At 40.5% G+C, this 14,682-nt stretch overlaps 1 protein-coding gene and 1 non-coding gene across 2 annotated transcripts in view; one reads left to right on the top strand and one right to left on the bottom strand.

Moving 5' to 3' along the window:
• The window catches only part of LOC126204276 (uncharacterized), a 681,498-nt gene that overhangs the window by 225,117 nt on the left and 441,699 nt on the right, over positions 1-14,682 (top strand). The window lies entirely within an intron of this gene.
• Trnaa-cgc (transfer RNA alanine (anticodon CGC)) lies at positions 7,950-8,021 on the bottom strand. Its single transcript has one exon. It is a non-coding gene; the product is annotated as a tRNA-Ala (tRNA).

The following is a 14,682-nucleotide window of genomic DNA, read 5'->3' as shown; positions in this document are numbered from 1 at the left end:
TGGATTAAGGCTTTGTGGTAGCATGTGTACCAAAAAAGCAGTTGTTAGAGCAGTCGGTGCCACTTTTGCTTCCTTACTCGATCTATACAAAAGTACGGCATCATATCACCTTGTAACATCTCAGTCATAATCCTCCTTCACTCTGCCGAAAATATGAAGTTTACATTTTAACTCTGATGATATTAACTGCCAAATAAATCACCCTATTGCAGAATTCATCCAATTTGCGATTGGTTTCGGTGTAGGTAATGTATATTTTAGCCGAAATATGGATATTGCCCAACCTTTACTTTTTGGAGTAATGAATGGTCTCTGCGTTTTCCCCTCTGACAACTCCCAACATCTTTCTCCAGTTAACTGCAGACATTTTATGAGGTTATTGTACATGCCTGTGCCCAGTATTTTTGGGCATCTGTCTCCAGAAATTCATGATTTTGGCTCGTCTTTTACCCTTCCCTAAAATAAGATTCTTGGTCTGTGGATATTAATTAAGCACCTGATGCTGCGGTGACACTGCAGTGTATTTTCGTAACTTTCGTCAGATTCTGTTTCGCACGAGCTAGTTATTAATTAATTTGGAATTGTATATGCTTCACCATTGATTGTAGATTTTGTTAGTATCTTCTTAAAACAAAGGAAGTGAGCATACAACTTTCACTGTTCACATCATGTCATTGGTTAAAATTACTTTTAACTTCTCACAATTATTTCATTGCTCATTCCAGTTTACGTTGAGACCGATTTTTCGTAGATATTCATTGATACTTTCACGATTTATTTTCTAGCTAAATGTTTCGAGTTCAACAGCACAGTTTTCTCTCGTCGTTTATTGTACAATAGAAACTTTTTGAGAATCAACTGTATTGTATTCTCAAAAATGGTTCAAATGGCGCTGAGTACTATGGGACTTAACTTCTCAGGTCATCAGTTCCATAGAACTTAGAACTACTTAAACCTAATTAACCTAAGGACATCACACACATCCGTGCCCGACGCAGGAGTCGAACCTGCGACCGTAGCGGTTCCAGAATGTAGCGCCTAGAACCGCTCGGGCACTCGGACCGGCATTGTATTCTCCACAGCAAATTACGCACAAAAAACAAGTCTTTCTATTGTGATTAACGGTAACTTCTTCATTGCTGGGTACGGTTTGGCAGTTGGACATTCACCGTTCCATTTTATATCATTATGTCATGTGATACAGTTAAAATACAACGTTTTTCTTTTTAAACACCGTACAGTAATTAAAATACTCCTATGCAGGCGAATCCAGCGGCGTCTTCTTCTGCAGGTTGGCTGTCTGTTGCTACAGGGTGAAAGTTATTGAACTATGTGAAATAACATCGTCATAACTTCTGAATGATTTGCGTTAGGACTTTCAAACTGCATGGTTGGCCGCGAGACATGCTGGAAATTAATAAGCGCTGTATGGTTTGATTTAGCGACGAACCCCACTTTCACTTGGGTGGGTTCGTCAATAAGCAAAATTGTCGCATTTGGAGCCTGAGAATCCGCATTTAGCGATCGAGAAGTCTCTTCACCTTCAAAGGGTGATTGTGTGATGTGCAATGTCCAGCCACGGAATAATAGGTGCGATGTTCCTACCGAACGGTACGTGAAGGTTCTGGAAGATGGTTGCATCCCCATTATCCAAAGCTACCCTGGTTTCGGCAAGATGTCGTTCATGCAAGACGGAGCTCGACCCTATCGAAGCAGAAGAGTGTTTGAGCCCTGGAGGAGCACTTTGGGGACCCCATTCTGGCTGTGGACTACCCAGAAGCCACTGGCATGGGCCTCGATTGGCTGCCATATTCTCCGGATCTGAATATATGACTCCTTTTTGTGGGCTATATTAAAGACAAGGTGTACAGAAATAACACCAAAACCATTGCTGAGCTGAAAACAGCCATTCAGGAGGTCATCCATGTTCCGACACTTCAGCGGCTCATTGAGAATTCCGTTATTCGTCTGTGCCAGATGATCGCCAATGATGGCTGGCATATCGAACATGTCATAACCTAAATCTGAATATTTGTAGAAATGTTTACATGTTGAATAAAGTGTGTGCACGCCGTAGTTTGTAAGTAATTTAGGTTTTTTTTCATATAGTTCAATAATTGTCACCCTGTAGGGTTTTCTTGACCGGCGCTGTCAGACTAGGTACGATGGAAGTGAGCGAGACTGGTCTCATCTGCCCTCGCTCGGTGCCATGAAACAGAAAACACAAACACAGTTACACAGTTTAATCGACTACTTCGAAGGTAATACATTAATAACTGGTTCTAGTTTATGGTGACTTCAATCTACCCTCGATATGTTGGCGAAAATACATATTCAAAAACGGTGTTAGGTATAAAAAATCGTCAGAAATTGTACTAAATGTTTTCTCTCAGTACTATTTTGAGCAATTCTAAGTGTAAATGGTTGCGAAAACATAATGTACGTCTTAGCAACAAATAATCCGAAGCAAGTACGGAGCATCATGACAAATACAGAGATTACAAAAGGTTGATGTAGCGACACTGAGTATCTTAACAGCCAAACCTGCCAAAAATAAGCGGAAAATATATCTACCTAAAAAAAAGGATAAAAATTCGTTGAGTATTTTCTATGAGACAGTCTCCATTCTTTCTGAACTACGCAAGTGTAGACCAGATGTGGCTTAAATTCGAAAATGTAGTATCGATAGTAACTGAGAGATTTGTATCAAATTGATGAGAGACAGAGCTGATCTCTCACGGTATACAAAACAGGTGAGAACACTTTTGCAAAAGCAAAAGTGAAAGTGAAATTCATTGATGGTTTCCGCAAAGAAATTCTGTCTCGAAATCTGGCAGAAAACTCAAAAGAGATTCTGGTTACATTTAAAGTACACCAGCAGCAAGATGTAATCAATACAATCGCTGCGCGACAGCGATGGTAAAGTTGCTGACGACGGTGCCACTAAAGCGGAGTTACTAAATACAGTTTCCCGAAATTTCTTCACCAAATAAGACGAAGTGAATATTCCATAATTCGAATCAAAACTCAGCAAACGTAGCTTAAAAAATATATATTCTAAATGTAGCGAAGAAGAATGAATCAATAAAGGCAAGTCTCCTATGTAGATTGCATACCAGTTAGGGTTCAGAGTACGATGAGGCAATAGCTTCACACTTAGCAATCGTATACAAACGCTCGCTTGACGAAAGGTCCGTACTCAAAACTGGAAAATGCACACGTCACACCAATACTCAAGAAAGGAAATAAGAGTAATCCGCTGAATCATAGACTCATATCACTGACGTCGATTTGCAGTAGGTTTCTGGCACATGTGTGTTCGCACATTATGAATTACCTCGAAGAAAGCGATTTGTTGACACAGTCAAGAAGGATTTAGAAAATATAGTTCTTGTGCAACTCTTTAATCTAATCTAGAAATGATTGCTATCGACGAGGGATCTCAAATTGATTCCATATTTCTAGAAGGTTTTTGACATTGTTCCTCAGAGGTGGCTGCTAATCAAACAGCGTGCCTATCGAGTATCCTCTCAGTTGTGCAATGGATTCGTGATTTCCTATCAGAAAGGTCACAGTCCATAATAACTGACAGACACACATCGGGGAAAAATGAAGTGACATGGCGTTCCCCAAGAAGTGTAATAGGCCATCTGTTGTTCCTAATCTATAGAAACTATTTAGAAGACAATCTGAGCACCCTTCTTAGAATGTTTGCAAATGATGCTATTATTTACCGTCTAGTAAAGTCACCAGAAGATCAAAACCACTTGCAAAATGATTTAGACAAAATATTTTCATGGTGCGAAAAGTGGCAACTGACCTTCACTAATGAAAAGTGTGAGATCATCCACGTGAGTATAAGAAAGATCCACTGAATACCGATTACGCGATAAATCACATAAATCTAAAGGCTGTCCGCCGGCCGGTGTGGCCGTGCGGTTCTAAGCGCTTGAGTTTGGAACTGCGTGACCGCTACGGTCGCAGGTTCAAATCCTGCCTCGGGCATGGATGTGTGTGATGTCCTTAGGTTAGTTAGGTTTAAGTAGTTCTAAGTTCTAGGGGATTGATGACCTCAGAAGTCCCATAGTGCTCAGAGCCATTTGAACCATTTTAAAGGCTGTCCATTCAACTAAATACCTGAGGATAACAACTGCAAGCAACTTAAACTGGAACGATCACATTGGTAATGTTGTGGGGAACGCGAACCGAAGACAGTTTTATTGACAGAAGATTTAGAAGATGCAACAAATCCACCAAAGAGATTGCGTACACCACACTTGTCTGTTGTCTGCCAGGGTACTGCTACGGTATGGGATCCTTACCGGATAGGATCGACAGAGGACATCGATAAAGATTAATGAAGGACATCTCGTTTTGTAATTGTCTTGACTTTCATTTCTAATCTGGTCTAGCCGTCAGACTCCTTTCTCACTTGTAAGAAATCACATTTTGTAAGAAATTGAATTTCAAATACGTTAACTCTGTTTCTAGCTTTAGATGTCACGGTTCTTTCCATAAGCGCTCACAATGGTATTGCCATGGCTTTCATCATCGTTATTTGCATCTCCTTCTTGGCATTATTTTTAGCGGCCTTCTGTTTCACATACTTACTTAAATATTTTAATTTTGTGATTATTAAATACTTCGTTTAGGTATGATATGTGGCACTTTAGGAAGTTAAAATTCGACATTTGTTCATTACTTTTGTTTTCTACATGCAACGTTCCACCCAAAAGACCATTTTCCCAAAAAAGATATCACCTTAGGTTTTTCTTTTTAGAGGAGATAAAATTAAAATTCTTAAAGTCAAATCATGTAATCAGCATACATAACGCCACTTAATGAACTTCGACCCCTTCATATAATCCCCACATAAAACATTTCCAGTTGAAGTTTTCATTCCTAACTTCGTCAAGATATAGGTTAAATGAAGACCTCAGCTGTCAACACTCGGAAGAAACAGCCGATGAGGAAAAGAGTTAATGCATTTATAACTTGGCAAGTTATATGTTTTACTGATACTGGCTGATAGATCTGCGATAAACCGAGAATGGCAGCTCTTTCACAAATTTCAGATTCTCACCAATGGTAACTTTGTCCTGATGCGTTTCAGGGACGATTTGTATAAATCCGAGAATGATGTCGATAACTATGATTCATATACAGATCCTGAATATGTTCCTGAACACAAATCCGTTTCAAAAGTAGTTGCTAATCAGGTAAGCGTAAACAACTGTGTAAACAATTGTTTAAACAAATGAACAATGTTATGGTGTGTCGGAGGCCACTGTTTACGTGAAGTTACATGACAGTGTGATGGCAGAAATGTTGAGGGCCAGCCTTAACATCAATTTTGTACTGGCAATGAAATCAATTTTAGATTACCATGAATCTTAGATTATTTCTGAGGTTTTTAGACTTCATTATCGCTAAACTTGTAATGCTAATCTTAGTATCATAAACTGAAAAAATTCGGGGTTTTTAAACTCGAATTTTTGAGAGGTGTTACAGCAATGTTTCGTTAACTCGTCCAGGAAGTAAACAGTTGTAATTCAATGCTTTCCTAGTAAAGTTTACGCAGTTTGCAAGTAAACAATATTAAGTACTCATTTTTAAGAACAAAATTTTGGACAGAATTTACGTTTTTTGAAAACATCTCGTTACTTTAGTAATAGTTGAAAATAATGACTTGTCTGAAAAACGAAACATAGTGGATGCACAGGGGATAGGTAAAATAATGTAAACACCTATAGTTACTTGGGAATGGTTTATTAATAATTTATTATTATTATTTGCCCGTAATACAGCTGCGATTCTTCTTGGAATACTGGCTTATAATGATTGTCTAGTCTCCAGTGGAATGTTACGCCACTCTTCGATCAGAACGTCTTCTAACTCCTGTAGTGACTAGGGCGCGGAAATCTGCTCCGGTATCTGCGCTCCAATGCCACCCACAAGGGGTCGACAATGTTCAAGTCCAGGGGCTCTGCTAGCCAGGGAAGACGCTGCAGTTTAGTTGCACGCTCCTCGTACCACGATTGTACTGTCCTGGTTGTAGGAATTGGTGCATTATCGTCCTGAAATGTCATTGTTGGGGAACAACATTTGAATCTTGGGGTGCACCTGACCACGTAGAATGTTCACATAACCGTTGGCTGTAACACGGCCTTTAAGCGTAATGATGGGACCAGAAGAATACCATGGGCTGCCCACGCCATCACACTTCCATCTCCATGTTTAACCGTTGGAATCAAGCAATCAGGATTGTAGGCTTCGTTTGGCGTTCTCCAGACGTATACCCGGCCCGATGTTGGAAATGCGGAAAACGTTGACTCGTCGGACCATATGACGTGTTTCCACTGATTAGCCGTCCAAAATTTATGCTCCTGGCACCAAGTTCCACACTTCTTTGCGTTGGTTGTCACCAATGGTTTCGGTATAGCAGCTAGTCCATGAATATTCGCTTTATAGAGATCTTGGCGGACAGTGTCGAGAGATATAGGGTCTCGAAGATGGCTATTGAGCTCTGCAGTCACTTTAGTAGTTTTGTGTTGTTTTGACACAGTTCGTGTTAGCATACGACGATCTCTGTCATTTAGTTTTGATTTGCGCCCATTATTAAGTTTACGCGATGATGTATTTCCATGTTTTGTGTAGGTTGTCATGACTGTTGCTCTTGAAACATTCAATAAGTTGGCTGTCTTGGTTACTGATGTTCCAGCTAATCTGGGCCCTCTTTGGAACTCTGTTAGGTCTTTCACTGCACGCCTACCTCTGCCTTTGAATGCAAAACGAAGTGTGCACTACTCGTAAACAACCTGCGCTGATGCCTAGTACTGAACACGCACAGCCCACCTGCGTTGTTGACCATCAAACACAACCATCCCATTGCTACCACTGTTCACGTTATTTTGCATATCCCCTGTACTAGATATATTTTACGAGATTTTATTAAAACTTTTTTACTAAATTTCTAAAGAACTGCATACTGTAGACTGTGTTTATCAAAGCAGAAAGAATGATTTCGTTTGTCTGTCCGCAATTTACTATGGAAATTCTTAAACAGTTTATTTATCATTACTTTCATGATTATTTCCATTATCGCACTTTTTTTCGTTTGATTTATTTTATTTAAATATGCATGCTACGATGTATTCTATGACGTGACAGCGTAGTATATGTACGAAAGAGCTATACAGGGAATTTAAATACAAACTTTGGAGCCACACCACACACACACACACACACACACACACACACACACACACACACATACGCGCGCGCGCGCGCGCGCGCCGAACATTTTGAATTTTGAGAGCAGAAAACTGATCGGTAATCAGTACCATTAACAAAGTATTACGACGCAATGAATAGTGATGTTACATACCACACCTGCAGCGACAATCAACACGCACGTATTTCTAAGCGACGCTCTGAAAATAGATTTAGTTGTACTTTACATCACAGAGACTGAACCTTCCCATGTCCCCTACCAAATTACTTAAATTTCAAGTTTCTCTTTTTACCGCAACACCTCCGCAGCAAACATTTTGATGTACTGATTTTCACACTTTCTAGGCGAATACTTAAGTGGTGTTCCGAAATGGGCACAGCCTTTGTCCCTCACCAGCTAATTTCAGACCATTCAACTAGAGTGGCGATGGCGATCGATTATATCCGAGTCTCTGGTAGTAACGGAAACTCTCCACATTGACTGAATTTCTGCTTCTTTTACAGTTCCCAGCAACGAATGGACTTGTTTGATTAAAATTTCTAAGCACCTTTTACAAGGTGTGGGAAAGTAACGGAACTTCAGTTAGCGGCGGGAAACTGCAAGATTGGTTTGTATTATGATGTTTTGTTTACTTATTTGTACAATAACTCGAAATTAGGGTATAAATAATACAGTTCCACAAAAGTTTGAAGATGATAGAAATGGAAAAAATATTTGGAGGAGCTGGGATTTGAACCCAGGACTTTCTGCATGCGAAGCAGACACTCTACCACTGAGTTACACCCCCAACTTGAGATATATGATTACGTTTCCGGATCAGTACGTTCGTATTACTTAGGTACAACAAAAAAAGGAAAGTCATTTTATGTTCGCCATAAAGAATTTGTATCTAATTCCTTGTGCAGCACGCAGACGAACAATGTTGCACATCGCACAATAGCTGTTAAAGCATCACGTGTTAATTGCGTCTCAAAAGCGGCATACCAATAGAAAAGTAGCGCAAACAAAAAATTTCGTGGCATGGCCATGGCAAAAAATTGCACTGGAAGACGTTAATAGCCGGCAGTGGGCTACAAATTGTGATAAAATGCATTAAAACGTGACCGCGTCATTGAAATTTTGCACATCCAAACGAACTTTCGACAAGTAGTTTTAACTTGTTAAAGTAGCCAGTAAATTTATCAAAATTTTCGAAGCATTCATAGTTTATTCAACTTGAAATCGACATAAAATTTCTGGAAAGAAAATTCAAATTTATCACATCGTTTCTATCATTATTTCCATTTCTTTTTGACCTCCGACTGGCGACTGGCTTCATGTCATGTTATGTTATAAAAATGCATTTCAAGTGTATGGAGGCGTAATACTTCACTTATCAGCATTAGTATTAAAATAATCATAAAGCAAACATTGATTTCACATTGCGATGCTGACTGTTCAGCAGCAGAGAATTAAAAAATTCCGGCAGTTCAGAAACAAATACCGCAATACGTCTGTTTCCATCAATGTTTACATTATATAATTTCCTCCATCACAAATAAAAATTTTCCCGATTTTTTAAGTGACTGAATTCAGCTTTCGGGGTTTTTGATTGGATCCAATAATTAAAATTATTAATCGAAATATCGTATTGATCTCCACTTCCGTTTGACGACGCTGGTAGAGAGCTTGGCACACAAGTTTCAAGTTTGCATGTTGAGAAAATTCAAGAATACGTTATGAACTCAAAACAGGTTACCTCAACAGTAACAAAATTCCATCTAACACTCGAGCATAGGCGCTGTTGAAAGCAGAATAAACCTAATGCAAGAAACTACCTAATAACAGATATGGTACATCTCAATTACAAAAAGCACAGAAAAACTCATCGCTGATTTCCCAGCAAAGAGGAACTCAAAAGACTACGACGGTGGTCAGTCCAAAAAACGATACCGTATTTGCTCGAAGATAAGTGCGATAGTTTTAAGGATTATAACAAAAAACAGGAACCAGCCACAAGTATGATATAAAAAGTTTATTCACATTTACCCAATAAATGAGCACAAGACAAATCCCCAGCATGGGAGCTTATAGGAGCCATCTGTCGAGGGATTTTAAGAAATCAGAAACTAGTATTGATTATGGCTGCTGGTTGTATTTAAGTTATAATCAGAAATCTACTGCAGCCACAATTTTCTTAACGTTAGTTTTCGACACGATAGTGTAAAATGGTACAGTGTCCACTTTGAATGCATCGAGTCCTAGTTCCATATCTGAGACCAAACAAAACTCCATCCGAACAGGCCTCAGAATGCTCAATGGTATCGACCGAACGAAGTGCCTTCCTCTGCCGACAGGCTTCGATGGATGCTGATATGGTAGGGCACGTGGTCAGCACACTGCTCTTCCGGCCATTGTCAGTTTTCGTGATTAAAAGTTTCGTATCTCGGTCCCTTCAAAAAATATTTGTAATTGCGCCGCTTTCTGGGTTTTATTACAGGAAGGAAGATTAGTGTTCAGTGTCCCGTGGACAATGATGTTCTTAGCGAAGACAAACTCAGGTTATAGAAGGATGGGGAAGGAAATCGGCCGTGCCCTTTCAAAGGAACCGTCTTGGCATTTTCTTTAAGCGATTTTCCTTAGTTTGTCACTTCATTCTTGGTGTAGCCACGAAGCTATGTTACATTGGCCTGTAGGAAAGGTACAGTAAGTCTTCCCATATTTAAGTGCTGTAATTCGTTTGCTAATAATTTGATAAGATTTGCAGACATCTGAATCGTATGAATATTGTTTTCGCAATATCAACTTGGGTCCCCGTATGAGACAATATTACTTTCCATTACTGTTTTCAGTTGAAGTCATTTCTGAAATAGACTGAATGAAGGGTTTTCGCCAAACTTCAAAATTTACTGCACATGCGTACATAATGAATAATATTTACAAACCTATCTTCTAAAAATAGATAAAGTTATATCATTCATCAGCCAAGTCATTCGAGGGCAGTAGAATTCGCCAGAATAAAGGACTATAGCCATGTTATAAGCGATCCAAAAACTCTACAAATTTTGGAAGCTGGGTCACAAGAATTCTAGGGTCGTAGTTATGACTCTGATAATGACCTATCACTTGAAGTGGACTGCCATGACTGATACCTGTAATATGTCTTCAGAAAGAAGTGATACGGACAACAACGAAACAATTGCAGCAAATAATACAGGTTGAAACGTAAATTCTAACATTCTGAGCTACGGTATCCCAGCAAAACCTACTAAAAGGAATGCGATTTGGTTCAGTCGCTTACACAACTTCGTTAACGTGCCATCATTTACTGGCAAAGCGAATGTGTACTCATGTACTCTTATTTAATTTCAGAGAGCCTAACAGCTGAAATAGTTTATCAGACCATCTTATACACATATCAAAAAGGACAAAAAATATATTTCCCTACTTCTGCCTCTGAACTGAAGACCTATTTATTGGTCTAAGGAAAATGACCAACCCGTGAACTTCATTGCAGATGTTATGTCTTGCAGGAGATATGAAGAACTGCGCCGTTTCCTACATTTCAAGAAAGCTATCAGATTAAGGACAATGGTGACTCTATTAAGGTCAATGGTAACGCCATTCGAAGGGAGATCACTGGAACAGTGCGATACAAATAAGCCGAAGAAATGTGGCTGTAAAATTTGAGTGCGAGCAGGTGTTTTTCGTTATTGTGTGTTGCGGCGAACTGTTTCAAGGCGCCCGAGGAGGACGGAACGGCCGGAGGTGGTGGCCAAGCGGTTCTAGGCACTACAGTCTGGAACCGTGCGACCGCTACGGTCGCAGGTTTGAATCCTGCCTCGGGCATGGATGTGTGTGGTGTCCTTAGGTTAGTTAGGTTTAAGTAGTTCTAAGTTCTAGGGGACTGATGACATCAGATGTTGAGTCCCATAGTGCTCAGAGCCATTTGAACCATTTTATTTGAGGACGGAACGACTTCTCTGACTGGGGAGCAGCAGGAGCCATTGTCCATGTGACGGCATTCGTGCAAAGAACCACGAGGTATACGTCGACGTTTTTTTCAGAAGCATTCTATTAACAGAAGTTCCTGACCGAAGTTACTCTAGCATGCTGCAATTTCCTAAATATGGAGTGTACCAACTCTTCGGCTTAAACTCTGGTAGGGACACTTTCTGGGATGTGTCAGAATGCATGTGGAAGAATGGCAGCTCATTCTTCCTCAAGAGCAGAAACCAGATAAACTAATAATACTGGACGCTGAATTCTAGCTCATCGAAAGGCGTTCTTTTTTAATGGGGGCACGCCCTAACCATGAAATCACCCCGCGAAATCGTAAAAAAATAACCATCCCTAAGAATCTCGTTATTTCCTTGACGTTTTGTCAGAAAAAACTCCCTCGTAGCTTTGGTTCGTACTGGATCAACTCTTACTTCCCCTGGCTACATAATGTGCCCCAGAAATGACATGTCAGGAAAACTGACCAACTTCTCGTGTTTAACTGTCAAACCCGCCTTCCGAAAAGTTCCGTGAGTTACTGCCAATCTTTGCTAAAAAAAAAAACTAAGTTTTCCAAGTAATGATGCAAAAATTTGAGTTTAATATAAGAAAACAACATATTTAACAGTTGGGATAACACAGAATCCAAACGGAATTCAATTTAACTCAAGCAAGTTCCAAGTGGTAAACACTGTCAGGTGCTTTGATCCTTTGCCTAAATAAATCTGATAATAAGCCTGGTTCAGATCTATTGTAGTAAAGACATGGACACCCACAAACCACCCAAAGTGCGTATGCAAGTGTGGCAACGATACAGGCTGGAGAACCGCCTTCTTGTTAAGTTCCCTTTAATCTATTACCATTCTGGATTTGCCTGATGGTTTTGCACAAGACAGATGGGTGCTGAATATGGTGTGGGAGAGTGCATAACTCTTTGCTTGAACATCTCTTCGACTAACCTTTTCAATTCTTTCAAACTCTTTCATGCTCTAATCTGTCAGCCAGCACATCAAATTCACTACACAACTGTTCGCCCCCCCCTAGCTGAGTGGTCAACGCAGCAGAATGCCATGGGAGGGGCTCGAATTCGATTCCCGGCTGGGTCGCAGATTTTTCCGCTCGGGAACTGGATGTTGTGTTGTCTTCATCTCCATATCATTCCCAAAGACACAGAAGTCGCCGAAGTGGCGTCTTCTAAAAAGACTTGCACCAGGCGACCAGTCTACCCTACGGGAGGCGCTCGCCATATGTCATTTCATTTCGTCACATAACTGCTGTAGTTGTTCCCCTGACTTAGTTCAAATGTTCAAATGTGTGTGAAATCTTATGGGACTTAACTGCTAAGGTCATCAGTCCCTAAGCTTACACACTACTTAACCTAAATCATCCTGAGGACAAACACACACACACACACACACACACACACACACACACACACACACACACACCCATGCCCGAGGGAGGACTCGAACCTCCGCCGGGACCAGCCGTACAGTCCATGACTGCAGCACCTGAGACCACTCGGCTAATCCCGCGCGGACCTGACTTAGTGATACCAATTCCAGCATATGCAAGGAGTTTGAATTGACCATAACAAATATTCTTGTCTTTGTTCAACTTCTCACTTACAAGTTTCAACCTACGGTCTCGCCGCCCATTCCTTCCAGCTAGCATACTGCTGTTTGCCACTCCTCCCTGATCCACATATCTAAACTCCTCCATCAGATACTCTAATTCCTCTAGGTATTTGAATATATGACGGGGCTGAGCAAACATTACATGTGAACGACTAGCTGCTTTGATACCTTCCACAATACTGGCTAGCACTTTAGCTTCAGTGGACAGAAGAAAAAATACATGTGCAGCCTTGTATACCCAGTTAACACATTCTCCAAACGACTCCTTTCCTTCTTGCTCATGTCTTTAATGCAGATCAACCAATTTAATTTTTACCCTAGCTGGAACTACTTTCTTACACAAGCGCTTGTGGAAAGCTCCTTTGGTGTCCCCTTCCATTACGGTATTTGCTATTATGTATACCAAACTACCTCTTACATTTGGATACAGCAACTGCAACTTCATGGCGTTTAATACTGATCATCCAGTAATGTAAACTAAAATTGTGTGGCATGACTGGCTGAGATGGCCTGAAGAGCAGGTTCAGTCACCTGAATTTGAATTGCAAAGGTGTTTTCTATCCTTCACACCCATCGGCACACACACACACACACACACACACACACACACACAGGATCAGTTCCGTCGTTTGTTAATTTATTTGATATAAATCTCTCAATTGCTCGCGCACCCCGCGCACGCTCGCGGACACACGCGGGGCTGCGCGAGCAATTGAGAGATTTATATCAAATAAATTAAACGACGGAGCTGATGCTCATTGGTACACAAAACGGGTTAAAACACTGTTGCAGAAACAACGAAACAAATTTAAACAGATACAAAATCCCCAAGATTGGCAATACTTTACAGGAGCTCGAAATTTAGCGCGGACTTCAATGCGAGATGCTTCTAACAGTTTCCACAACGAAACTTTGTCTCGAAACCTGGCAAAAAATCCAAAGCGATTCTGGTCGTATGTGAAGTATGTTAGCGCCAAGAAACAATCAATGCCTTCTCTGCGCGATAGCAATGGAGATACTATCGAAGACAGTGCTGCCAAAGCAGAGTTACTAAACACAGCCTTCCGAAATGCTTTCACAAAAGAAGAAGTAAATATTCCAGAATTCGAATCGAGAACAGCTGCCAACATGAGTAACGTAGAAGTAAATATCCTCGGAGTAGGGAAGCAACATAAATCACTTAATAAAAGCAAGTCTTCTGGTCCAGACTGTATACCAATTAGGTTCCTTTCGCAGTATGCTGATGCATTAGCTCTATACTTAACAATCATATATAACCGTTCGCTCGACGAAAGATCCGTACCCAAAGACGGAAAAGTTACACAGGTCACACAAATATACAGGAAAGGTAGTAGGAGTAATCCACTAAATTACAGGCCCATATCGTTAATGTCGATATGCAGCAGGATTTTAGAACATATATTGTGTTCGAATTGTGTGAATTACCTCGAAGAAAACGGTCTATTGACACACAGTCAACATGGGTTTAGAAAACATCGTTCCTGTGGAACACAACTAGCTCTTTATTCACATGAAGTGATGAGTGCTACTGACAAGGTATTTCATATCGATTCGGTATTTATGGATTTCCGGAAGGCTTTTGACACTGTACCACACAAGCGGCTCGTAGTGAAACTGCGTGCTTATGGAATATCGTCTCAGTTATGTGACTGGATCTGTGATTTCCTGTCAGAGAGGTCACAGTTCGTTGTAATTGACAGAAAGTCATGGAGTAAAACGAAGTGATTTCAGGAGTTCCCCAAGGCAGTGTTATAGGCCCTTTGCTGTTCCTTATCTATATAAACAATTTGGGAGAAAATTTGAGCAGTCGTC

Source organism: Schistocerca nitens, chromosome 9 (assembly GCF_023898315.1).
Source record: "Schistocerca nitens isolate TAMUIC-IGC-003100 chromosome 9, iqSchNite1.1, whole genome shotgun sequence".
In the NCBI taxonomy this organism is placed as follows: Eukaryota; Metazoa; Arthropoda; class Insecta; order Orthoptera; family Acrididae; genus Schistocerca; species Schistocerca nitens.
Note: the sequence above shows the minus strand (reverse complement) of the source record. Positions and strands in the feature narration are given on the sequence as shown.